This window comes from Antrostomus carolinensis, unplaced genomic scaffold, assembly GCF_000700745.2.
Source record: "Antrostomus carolinensis isolate BGI_N321 unplaced genomic scaffold, ASM70074v2 scaffold19459, whole genome shotgun sequence".
In the NCBI taxonomy this organism is placed as follows: Eukaryota; Metazoa; Chordata; class Aves; order Caprimulgiformes; family Caprimulgidae; genus Antrostomus; species Antrostomus carolinensis.
The window spans coordinates 50443-62122 of NW_010338085.1; positions in this window are offsets into that span (position 1 = coordinate 50443).

An 11680-nucleotide genomic window follows, 5' to 3' on the forward strand; every position below is an offset into this window, starting at 1 on the left:
ATACATACCCTGGAATTCCATCATTTCAGTTGTTGAGATATTTCAGAGGAGCTACTACAAGTTCTGAAAGGACAGAGCATAACATAATTATGAAGACTTTCCCTCTTGAATGAGCATAGAGATAATAAATTGGAAAAAAAAAAGAAAGAAAAAGATATTGTACAATAGATCATTTTCTCTCCTGCATTGTTGAAGTCGGAGTAGCTTCATACATTGTCATCAGCAGTACTTATCCAGATTAATTTTAGATGTCTCAAGGAGCTGGATTTTAATACCACATAAGCCTAGAGCTACAGACACTGGGTTATTTCAGTTGTTTTTTCTTCACTGGGAGGTATCTTAAATGGATTATCAAGAAATATGGTCTGACTGAGAACCCTTTCACGAATAATTATGGCTTATATGGCCTGAGAGTATGGAGAAACTGTATCGCAATGGTTTCAGTCCTTAAAAAGAAAACTTACCTTTCACAATTCAGAAGACCAAAAAGCTAGAAAAGAAAGATGATGGTCAGGCTTGTTTTATTTTTCCCCAACAGTAATTTTTCTGTATTATCTAAACATAAGAACTGAAAAGAATAGCTGACTGCCTGAAATGCTTCTGTATACTGCTCTTGAGTGGAGTTTATTTTTTATCTCTTTGGTGGTATCATACTGTCTTTATTTTGCCTAAATTTTTAACATGGTGATACTGATGAACTTGATGATTCCTTTTGTATTGTAAGAAATGAGATATGTAACTGTCTGGAAAGACCAAACGAGTAATTTGGCTCTTTGCAGACCTCATCAATTATAAGAGTTTGGATTTTACTGTGTGTAAGTGCTTCAGTTAGATTGGTTGCCAATAAACATTGTAAAACTATAGAAAGTGAATGAAGAGTGAAATATGGAGAATATATCTGAAAAGATCTATTTTGCATGATGATTGTGGGGTGAGATGTCATGAATACGTATGAGGATGTATTTTGTCATACCAAGGTATTATCCTTAAATTAAATTTTGATTCATTGATGCTGACAGACGCTTCTTCCTACTTGATTTCCAGGTCCTAGTTAGTATTAATGAGTACAATGATAATTTTAAGAGTGTTTTATAAATAGAAGTCTGTCAGTTATAGTTTTATGCAGAACTTCTTTGTTAACTCAAGAGTGCATCTGTAAAAGTCACATGTGCATGTAAATTTAAATTTATTTTTCCTTGTAAAATGATGCAGTGAGAGTGATTAAAAAGCATCATGGACAGTAAGACATCATAAATAGAGGGAAAGCAATTTGGGAATGTGACCCTGAGATGTCTGCAAGCCTGGTCCACCAGTCCTACTGCTGCTAAAATTCTGATGGCAGGTAGTAAAACTCAGTGTGAATGCTGAATTGTATTTGAAATTATTATTATTTTTTTTTAAATGAAGTAACAGTAAAGCAGTGTATGACTGCACTTAGATAAACCTTCTGCCAGGTGATATTTGAAAGATAAAACTTATAAAAGGACAGTATATGAATGGAAGCAGCCAGGCAGGCTGGGGGAGTGGCCATCAATTTATGCACACAACTGCATTTTCAACATAATTAGCTGTCTAATTGAGCATTATAATTTAACTGACACATTTAAACATGTAATTTATTTGAATGCGCACTACTTGTAATTTGTTTCTAATGTTTTGCTCTTCAGGATGATGTCAGACTCTAGAAGATGAAAATACCCTTCTGAGGGCAAGAGTTGGACTCGATGATCTTGCGGGTCCCTTCCAACTCACAACGTTCTATGATTCTATGAACAGAAAAAGAACCAAAAAGAATATATTGGGGAGCCCTGAATTCAAATAAATTTCTGTAATTTCAAATCAGAAGAGGAGTATGGAAGCAGAAAAGCCACACAGATAAAGTTAAGTACTGAGCATAACTGTAAACAACATTTGAATTTTAAATACCAGAGATGCTGTACTGCACTTCACGTTGCCAGGTTATTGTGCAAAGCTGACTAGTTTAGCTGGCAGCTGGGTAGGAAGGAGATTTTGGTAATCAAGAGGTTTAAACTGCACATCTGTCTTGTCTGGAGGAAAGAAGCCTCCCTTTCTCAACATGATAGATATTGCTGATAGGTCAGTATTTCTGCAGGGCCAGATTCTGAACCTGAATTTGGCTACACTACAAGGCAAGCACGGAAATAGTTGTGTGTGGGGTTTTTTTGTTTGTTTGGGTTTTTTTCTTTGTTTTTTTGTTTTTTTTTTTTTTACTTCTGCACTGATCGTGCTGGTGCCTGCCTGTCATTTTGGCTGCTGTTTCTGTCTTGCAGTCCTTATTGCAGTGCCTCAGGTATGGCTGCCTCTTGTCATATCTGAACAGGGACAAGGACGTACAATCCATAGGCTCTGTTAAAATACACACCGAGAGTAGCCGGTCAACTGGTTGCAGAGAAAGGAGACAAAAATCTCTTCATTCACACTTTTATACCCCCTGGTGTGATGAAATATTCAGTTTCTGGGTGCTAGCTGAGGCACCTGGATGCTTATTTTCAAAGAAAAAAATACAACAAACAAACCGCTGCTTATTTGGTTTTGTTGCCAGATTTTTTTAGTTTTTTTTTATTTTTACACTTTCAGGTTTTATTTGCTGAACAAAGTAGTTGCAGGTTTTCTTTTAACCCAGAACCCAGTAAACTTTTGTACTGTTATACCTCATTTAGATATTATGTGGTGCTGTGTTTTGAATCTGCTGCTTCAATTACAGAAACTGCCAACAAACGTACGAAAATCGAGAATATAGAAGCTGAAGAATTCCTGCTTTTTAGCTTTGGAATTACTTTTGCATACTCTGACAATTTCTCCTTATAAACTAAGTCAATGAAAGCTACAGTTACAGAATGCAAGAAAACGAATGTAAAATTTTACTACCAAAATAGAGAAGAAAACAACTTTTTCAAACCAGAAGTTGGCACAATTCCTGGCTTTTCTCCCCACCTTCCTCTGTGCTCTCCACTCTCCCAAGTCAGCAAGAAGAGAAAGTAAATGCAAGGCCCTGTGAGAGGAAATAAAAATATATGGGTCTTACCCTAAGGAGTTGCAGCTTGCTTTCCGAGAAGACATTGTGATTTCATGTCATTTGAGTTTATTATGCTCAGCGTAGCATAAGAGGTGATTGAAGAAGTTCTGTCCCTGGTGTATGTGACGTGAGTTTTAGCTTCAGTCTTTAGCCTAAGTGATTAAAAATTGCATATGGATTGTTTATTTAAATAAAAAGGACATGTCCTGACTACACAGATGACACATTATACTGTTGGAGTGGGAAGACTACTCCATTTTAAGATTGAACAAGATGAATTAATTTATTAGGAGATCCTGAAGCATATAAGGATGGATTTGTGCAACTGGATAGATAAAGCTGGGGGAGGATAAACTTGCAAGATAAAATTAAAACAGGGTATGTAAAAGCTCTCCCAGATCTTGGGGAGACTTGTCTGTCGCTGTGGCTCCACTGTGTTGGTGCATAGGTTCCCAAATACATGGCTGTACATCTCATGCCACGCAAAAAACAAGAGGAAAAGGAAGTCTTCCGGGAAAACTGGACTTTGTACCCTTCATGGAGAGATGGAGGGAGAGTTAGGAACATGGACAGTGGCTCAGAGCATTGTTTTTTATTTCCAGTTCTCTGATAGAATAATTGTCAGGAGGTTGAACTTCTATTTTGTCTCCCAGTGTGTTCAGAATAGCTTTTGTCAGGAGAAGCAGTATTAGAAATATAATGTGAAATACATGCTATAAAATAAAATTCTTTACTACTTTGACCTTTTAGTCCTTTGCACTGTGTTTCATGGTGATATCTTCCATTCTGTGAAGATTAGCAAGGCCATCCATATGAAGAGGAGAGCCCATTAACAAACTCTCTGCTCTGACTAGAGGATCTGTTGGCACTTTTTGCTATTTTGACTGTTAGTACGTCTTCTGCTCTTCCTTGATAATAAAGGAGCAATGAAGCCTTTCCCATTTGGAAGGGCAGGACCAGTAGAAAGGGAGAGTCAGTGGAATTACTCCCAAATTACCTGTAATAGAGTAGTTCCTATTTTAATGATATTGCTCATTCTTGCTGTGTTTTCTAGAGAAAACCAGAAATTCCTCTCTTTGCACCCTGAGTCAAGTTGACTCTGCACTGGAGGAAAGCAGATGTGGCAGTCCCCAGAGTATTTTAAGAAATGCCACCAATGCCAAAAACCAATCTGGTAACTGCTCTCTCCTCACTGAGGTTTCTTCTTGGTTTTGCCTTAGTGACGACACACAAAGCTGGCTCAGCTGGCTGCTCAAGTCCTCTGCCAATGTGCAAGGCTGGCATAGCCTGAGGAGCAGGCAGGACGATAACAAGCTCTGGATTAAACTGCTTTGCTTAGTGCAGGCTTACCTGAGCTATCTGGGATAATGATGGGTAACTCAGATCAAAGAGTGAATTCTACATTATTCATGGAGATTCACTGAGACTTGGGTATTCATTAACCCCTGGAAAGCGACATGGAAAAATAAGAGGAAATTCTGAATGGCTCCTACTTTAGCTCAGAATTTAGAGAGTGTGCCCTAAGTGGGAGAAAAGTTGAGAAATAAAGATGAAAAATGAAAATAAAGCAACAACTAATAGCAAGATATCCCTCAGGTACCAAGCTCATTACTGTCATGTCGAGGGAAGTACCTTTATATCTATGTTGTTTTCAGAAAACTGAGTTGAGATATTTTCCATAGTTTCTCTGAAAGGCTTTAATAAACTGAAGTTAGTTAATTATTAATAAAATATATACTCAGATGATCAGCATGATCTCTCTGCTTAGACTATATTCCTGTCTAGATAAACATTTCTTCTAATTTTTTGTTTAAATTAAGAATAAATAAAAGCCTGCAGTCTGTAATCTGAATAGAAATTGATACAGGAGCAGGTCAAGTTTTCCCAGACTTAAATTTCTGTGGTGCTTTGAGCTATTCTTCAATAAGTGTTCACATGATTTACAGTGCAGCATCTTTCTGTACTCCCTCTTCGAGCCTTCTGTGTGCAGAAGGAGTACCCTTTACAGGGAGGTATTGTGCTACTTGAAAATGGCCGGAGTTAACTTTGTGTACTGTTTTTACTCAAGTACAATTTGTACTTTGACTCATAAAGCTGATAGGGTACCCTGTAGAGATATCTATATACTCAAGGTTGTGTACGTAGGGGAAAGGTCCCTTCTGTGTGTGACAGGTTATGCAGAGGGCAGGATTTGCTTTTGCTCTATAGAGATGGCTGAGTATATACATTTTCTACTCCATGTATTGGCTCCAAATTTCAGCAGTGCGTGTGTGGGAGTCTTTTGTCCCATTGGACCCCTCTTCGCCACCCTCCTTACAGCGAGGGCCCTAGACCCTCTGGAAAAGTGTGAGCAGTACTGATTATATCAACTTATTTTGAGGCTGGAGTCTTCAAAGTGTGCTCTTGTAGAGTTCTCTCAACTCTCCTCCTTGAAGTGCAAGCAAGATGTTAACAGAGATGAATAAAACAGGGTAGTTACTGTCCATTTTGTTGTGAAAAAGCCTACCACAAAAGTGGAGGCATTTGGTAGAAGAGCTTTCTCTCTTAATCTTTGGTGCATTATACACAGAGGGGGTTGAGCTGGTGGCTCTTCATAAGCTTATATGTGAAACGTGAATTTGAAATGTACTTAAAAATCCATGTCACTAATTTTCGTCGTCCTGGAGACTTGACTTCTGAGGTTCTGGATAACCTGTACCACCCTAAAAATATGGTGATGGGGAAGAGGGCAGATTTCTGACATGGTAGCTGTTTTGCACAAAATTTTAAAGTCTAGAGTACACAAGACACAGATACTCTCATCATGCCTGTACAGTGCATGTGTCTGCTGTACATTGGCTTCATAATCTTTTTACTGAACATCACAAAACACGATAAAATTACTATGCTTGAATAGACAATGTCTCTGTGGATGTGGAAAAGAGGAACTTTGCTTTCAAAGAAGAAACGGAAGCTGACCTCAGCACTAAGATGCTTCTCTCTATTTAAATGTGGGAATAATGTATGGAGCTGCACTAGTACAAACTGCTGAAGCCCCTTGACCATGCTCCAAACGAGTGCCCTTTCTGATGGAGATTTTAATACTTCAAGAAGACATAGTATGTGCAGTTAGATGCCAATAAAATAATTCCCTGTAGGATCCATAGGCTGCATTTCAATGTTAAATTACAATGACAGTGTAAATGATTGACCACCAATCACCAGTGAAGCATTTCTACAGGTACATGCTTTTGCTTTTCTGCAGTTTAATGTTGTGCCATTGCTGCTGATGCTAAAGAAGCACTAACCACCTGGTAAGTTTATTGACTGGAGCTTGACCTTATTGCTTTCATGACCTGCAAGAGGCCACAGCCAAGACTTGTTTGGTCTCCAGACAAAAAAGCTACATTAAATGAACCAAAAGAGAAATCCACAGATGCAACTATTGCTGCATTTGGCAATTGAGAGAGGAATGAGAAGGGAACTAAAAATCCCATTACAATTATTCTCGGGTAAGAGTGTATTTTTCTGTTTCAGAACAATTAAATAACTTTGAATGCATGCTCCATCTAGTCTAAGTTATATGCAACAGGAGGGGAATGAGCTTGCTAAACCTGACTGGAAGGAAGGGTGACCCTCTGTTAAGTGTGAGAATAAGGAACTGGAGTTCAGATTAAGACAAGTAATCTGAAAGATTTTCCCATAAAGTGGTCAGTAAATTAAAACTTTGCTTAAATTCTTGAAATTCCCTTTTTGAAGATTTTGGATAGATTATTTTGGTAACAGAATTCAGTGACTGAATCTGTCACACCTGTGAATCAGGATAAGTATCATTTGCTAAAAAAAAAAAAAAAGAAAAAAAAAGAAAAAAAAGAAAAGAAAAGAAAGAAAAGAAAGATTTGATTCAGAGTGGAAAAACATGAATTACGGTACCTGGCCAAATAGAGGAGTAAGGCAAATGCCCCAGGATCCTGTTTCTTGTATACATGATACTGTAAAATTGTATGAAAAATACAATAAAAGCAAATAGGCAGTAAGTAAATAACCAAACCTAAATTCGATAATTTAGACAGCTGTTGAACAATTTCTTCACATTATAAGCTTTTTAATCTAGTGTGAAGAATTTTTAACAGGAAAATGGTGAAATTAGCTAGGAAAAAAAAAATGTTCTTAGTACTGATTCTATCTCCGTCTTGATTTTTTTAGAAATCCTAATTTTTTTAAGAAGTGCTGATTAATTCTGTTTGCATGCCTAGCCTAGCCTGAGATAGCTCAAGTAAAATTCTGAGTCCCTTCAGCCAACAGCACTCTTGCCATTATGCCAGGCATCTGGCACATGCAGTTTTGATGGGAATTTACTATGAGGTCTTGATTTCTTGAAAGCTGTGGGATATTTCAGTATTTGTTTCCAAAAGCTGAGGAACAATAACATAGTGACTCTGAAAATTGTTGTCTCGTTCTGCTGATGAGAAATGCAAACACAGAAAATTCAAGAATAATATTTATGTACAGCATTGCTTAGGTTATAATTGCATATGTCCTGAATATGAAAAATTAGATGGTATAAAACGCAAACACACTTTCATATACACAGGGCTTCAGTAAGAATCTAGTGCATACGGAGCTTTCTTGCTTGGTACCAGGTGCTAATGGTTCTTGTCTGCTAAACCCCCCCCCCAAAAAACCCATTAAAAAGACAAACCATTCAAGCCTTTTGAAATAAACCTTTAATAGTGAAAAAAATAGGAATGATTTCTGAAATCCCCCCTTTTTTTTTTTCTTTTCTAGCTGAAAATTGACTGGCAGCTATCAGCAAATTGAAGACAAGGAAACTTTCAGAAATCTTTGCCTTCTAAACTCCTATCGTAGTCTGCAGTCTTCTTGGAACCAGATTTCTGTTTGCTGACTGCACAGGCATTTTGTTGGAATCTTTTTGCTGAAAATACAAGAAATAACATTTGAATTGCTTTTGGATTTCTTATAGGACTTTGTCTTATTTTTGAAGCCTCTGAGCTGGATGTGTATTTCATTCCTTCTCATTTTTTGTTTTTCTTCTAAATATCTTCTTTGTATTTGGTACAAAGTAGAATGCAAAATAATCAAGCGAGTGATTTGTGAGTCTCTGACTATAAAATAACACTCCCCCCAACATTCTCAGTAATTCCATTTTTAACGAATTCTTTGACCTGTAGAAGAGACAATAACAAATTGGTTTAGTCTTCTCACAGTTTTAGGTTTGCATTACAACTTAAAAACTGTCCCAGTCTACTGAGATTTTTGTATATTTCATGATGATATTATTCTCACTTAATTCCTAATGACACCTTAGTTCTTAAACTACTTACAAGTTATTTTTTTTCCCCCCAATACTGGTTAAACTACTTCTCAACACTACAAAAGGAATAGAAAACCCCCACTCAAAACTTTTCTGTGCTAGATTAGCTACATGAAACAAATAATTGTTGGTGTTTTGCTCTCCTTTGACATTTGAAAGCAGACTACTGCCTTTCTGGTAGCAGGCTGCTTTCTGAGGCTCACAAACAGCCTGGCATTTTACGGAGAAAACTTGGCTTGGTTTTCTAAACAACTTGTTCATGCCATGCTGCCCACACAGAAGAGGTTGGGGCTTTCCTCGCCTCTTCAGTCTTGATATACTTCCTTTTTTATTCCTGTGTCTCCAGTCAGTGTGCCAATGTGTGGCATGGAGACATTACTTGTGACTCGTTGGATTTGCTTGATGCAACAAGCTGATATACAAATGCCCAGAAGGATTGTCAAGGTATGCTCGCTACATCTAGAAATTATGGAGTTTTTGTGGGCTTGAGAAGGGTAAACTCAAGTCCAGGCTTGAATTTTAGGTCCTTCACTTTACTCTGTGTGTGTTGTAGTGTTCCTATAAAGGGGAATGCTGTGTGTGTGTGTTTTGTAATATTCCCCAGGGGAAATATAAAAAATGTAGCTTCTTTGGAACTGGAGATTCAGCTATGTCCAGGTATTTGGCATAAGCTCTACTAGTGTGAAAACCAGGAGTGCCTCCATATCAGGCATGTTCAACCCATGAAATGCAGAAGTATCATTATGATGCTTGAGGATTTCATTTGCTGGAGTAGTGCGGTGCAGCTGACAGAAAGGTTATGTTCTATACACTGTGAAAGGTCCCAGCAGCACAGCTGGTCCTGGTCACCAGAGCTCACTGATGGCAGCAGGCAGCCAGCACGGGGAGCTGACACCTTCTGCTAGCGGCTTAACTCTTTGCAGGGTGTAGGCATAGGAGGACTTGAGGGCTCAGCTGGTGAGGATTTCTGTTTGAAACAGACAGTGGGTAGGTACTTCAGGGTTGATGGTGGGATTCAGAAGGGAACCATTTCACAGCGATGATCTCGGTTATGCTTTAAAATGTTTGTTCAGGAGAAAATGTCTATGAATTAGGGAGGTGGGGGGCGGGAAAGAGAGAAACAATAAAAGGCTGTGCACAATGCCAGCTGCCATTGGAGGTTAAAGGTTTGTTTTCAGAGCATCGTTTTTAGAAACATTGCTTCAAATAATTTCGTTGGTCTAAAGAAAATTGCACCTCATACCTTTTTGTTCTGTTTTGAGAGTGGGTTTTAATGGAAGGACAGGACTGTTCTGAGTGTTGGACAGGTTAAACCCTGCACTTTTGGAAGAGCTCTCTGAAAAGACACTGAGCGTCATGTGTTGCAGTTGCACAGTGATATCACAGTCCTTGCTCTGTGATGAATAATTCATATGACAGTGGCTAGTGGGCTACAAATAATTGGAACAGATTTTGTGAGTATACTGTATAACGGGGGGCAGCAGACAGTAATGGGTCTTTTCCATCAATGTGCCCTCCTCGGGACTGGGCTCAGGTGATGGAAAATGCTCATGAAATTTCCAGAAGATAACAAATAATTCCCCAACACTAAATAAGTATTCCCTGTCTTGGGTGGAACTGATAATTTGAAGTAAGCCTTGAACTCAAAGGAGAAAAAGTGGTCCTATTTTTTTATTTATTTTTAGTGGATACCATTGAGAAGAAGTGTATGCAACAGTACTCACTGGGAAGGCTACAAATAGTGTGATCACTAGCAAGCTTGCCAGTATTTAGGAAAATAGAATCACAGAATCACAGACTGGTTTGGGTTGGAAGGGACCTTGTTTTCTGTATCCAGCTTTTCTTAGTTCCCACCTTAGAAATTTCACTGGGAATTTCACATGATGCTAAGACTTGCATGCGTGTTACCCCTATACCACAGAAGAAGCAAACATCCTTTTCCCTGTATGGGAAAGCATTAATAGCTATGTCCAACAGGCAAACATGCATTCTTCTGGCTAGTGGTCAAATGAAATTTGAAAGCCATTATATTGTCCAGTGTTTTTACTGAATAGCTGATCCAGACAGCTGAATTGCTGGGAGATGCCTCAGGATTGTCTAGGAGGATACTGAGCTTTTGGTTTGATCTTGGAACCATCTTCCTGTGTGAATAAAGGGTGAGCATTAGCTGAGAATGATTATCTTAAATTATTAGATGCTTTAAGTTGTCATGTGTTTCTTCATTAAACAGCCTTTGAAAATTAAAATGAAGGTCATCAGCCCAACAGTTCTGTGGTTAATGCTTTTTTCTGGTTTGATTTGATCTAGCTACTTACTTCAGGCATTACCTCTTTCTGGAGGTAGCCTATGAAATGTAGATAAGAGGGGAAAACAGTTCTGCATAGCACACCACCTACTCATGACTTTGCATCTAACTGGTGCTGTGAAATCGTCTTGGTTTGGACTGTGGGGTGACCAGGGGAGGTCCTGCCCACAGCTGGTCTGTGCAGTCACCTATGGCATAGGCTGGAGAGACAGTCCCTTCCCCTACGGGTTGGGCACACAGTGCAGTGACAACAGGGGTGTGAGCTGTACAGAGACATGAGGGGTCAACTGCTACACCCATCAGCAGCTGCAGGGAGAAATAGGATGTGTTCAGAAAATAGGCAAGTGCTGCCAGTATTTAGTCAAAAGCTACAATCGCTGATGTTTTTACCTGCGTGCACTTAAACCAGATGAGCTTTTTTTTTTAATGCCTTCTTTTATCTCGGTACAAATTCTTACAGGTGAGTTATAACTGAAAAGATGAGGCTTTAAAGACAATGAAGTTTTACAGCTGCAGTCTGTTGATACTCCAAGATTTCCTGTTCTCAAATCGATTTGAAAACACAGTAGTTCCCTGAGCTCAGCGCCTGCTTTTTGAATGATAAAATGTTTTAACTGCTATCTTCCCCCCGTCCCGTCCCCCCCATCCTAGTTCCTAATTAAGCAGCAACTGTAAGAGCAGTAACTGCAGTAATCATTTCTCTTTGCACTGATCTAATCTGAAGACAGGAGCAGCTGCAATAGTTATGCTACAAAGGATATTTTCCCCTTTGGCATATATTGCACAGGCTGTGCCTCGATTAGGTTACAAGTGCTTGAAGGCTATTGATTTTTGTTCTGTTTTATGAGAATTCTCCTCTTCTTAACAGTTTAATTTCTCAGGTTTGAATTTGATCACATTGTGAAACAAAAGCTTTTATGCATCTGATTACCTGTTTATCTGGTCAGGGAAGCTCTACGATAACACAAAACCCCCTTTCTGCTTCCTGAGCTGGAGGAGATCCCAGGCTCTGGGGTTTTCTCCT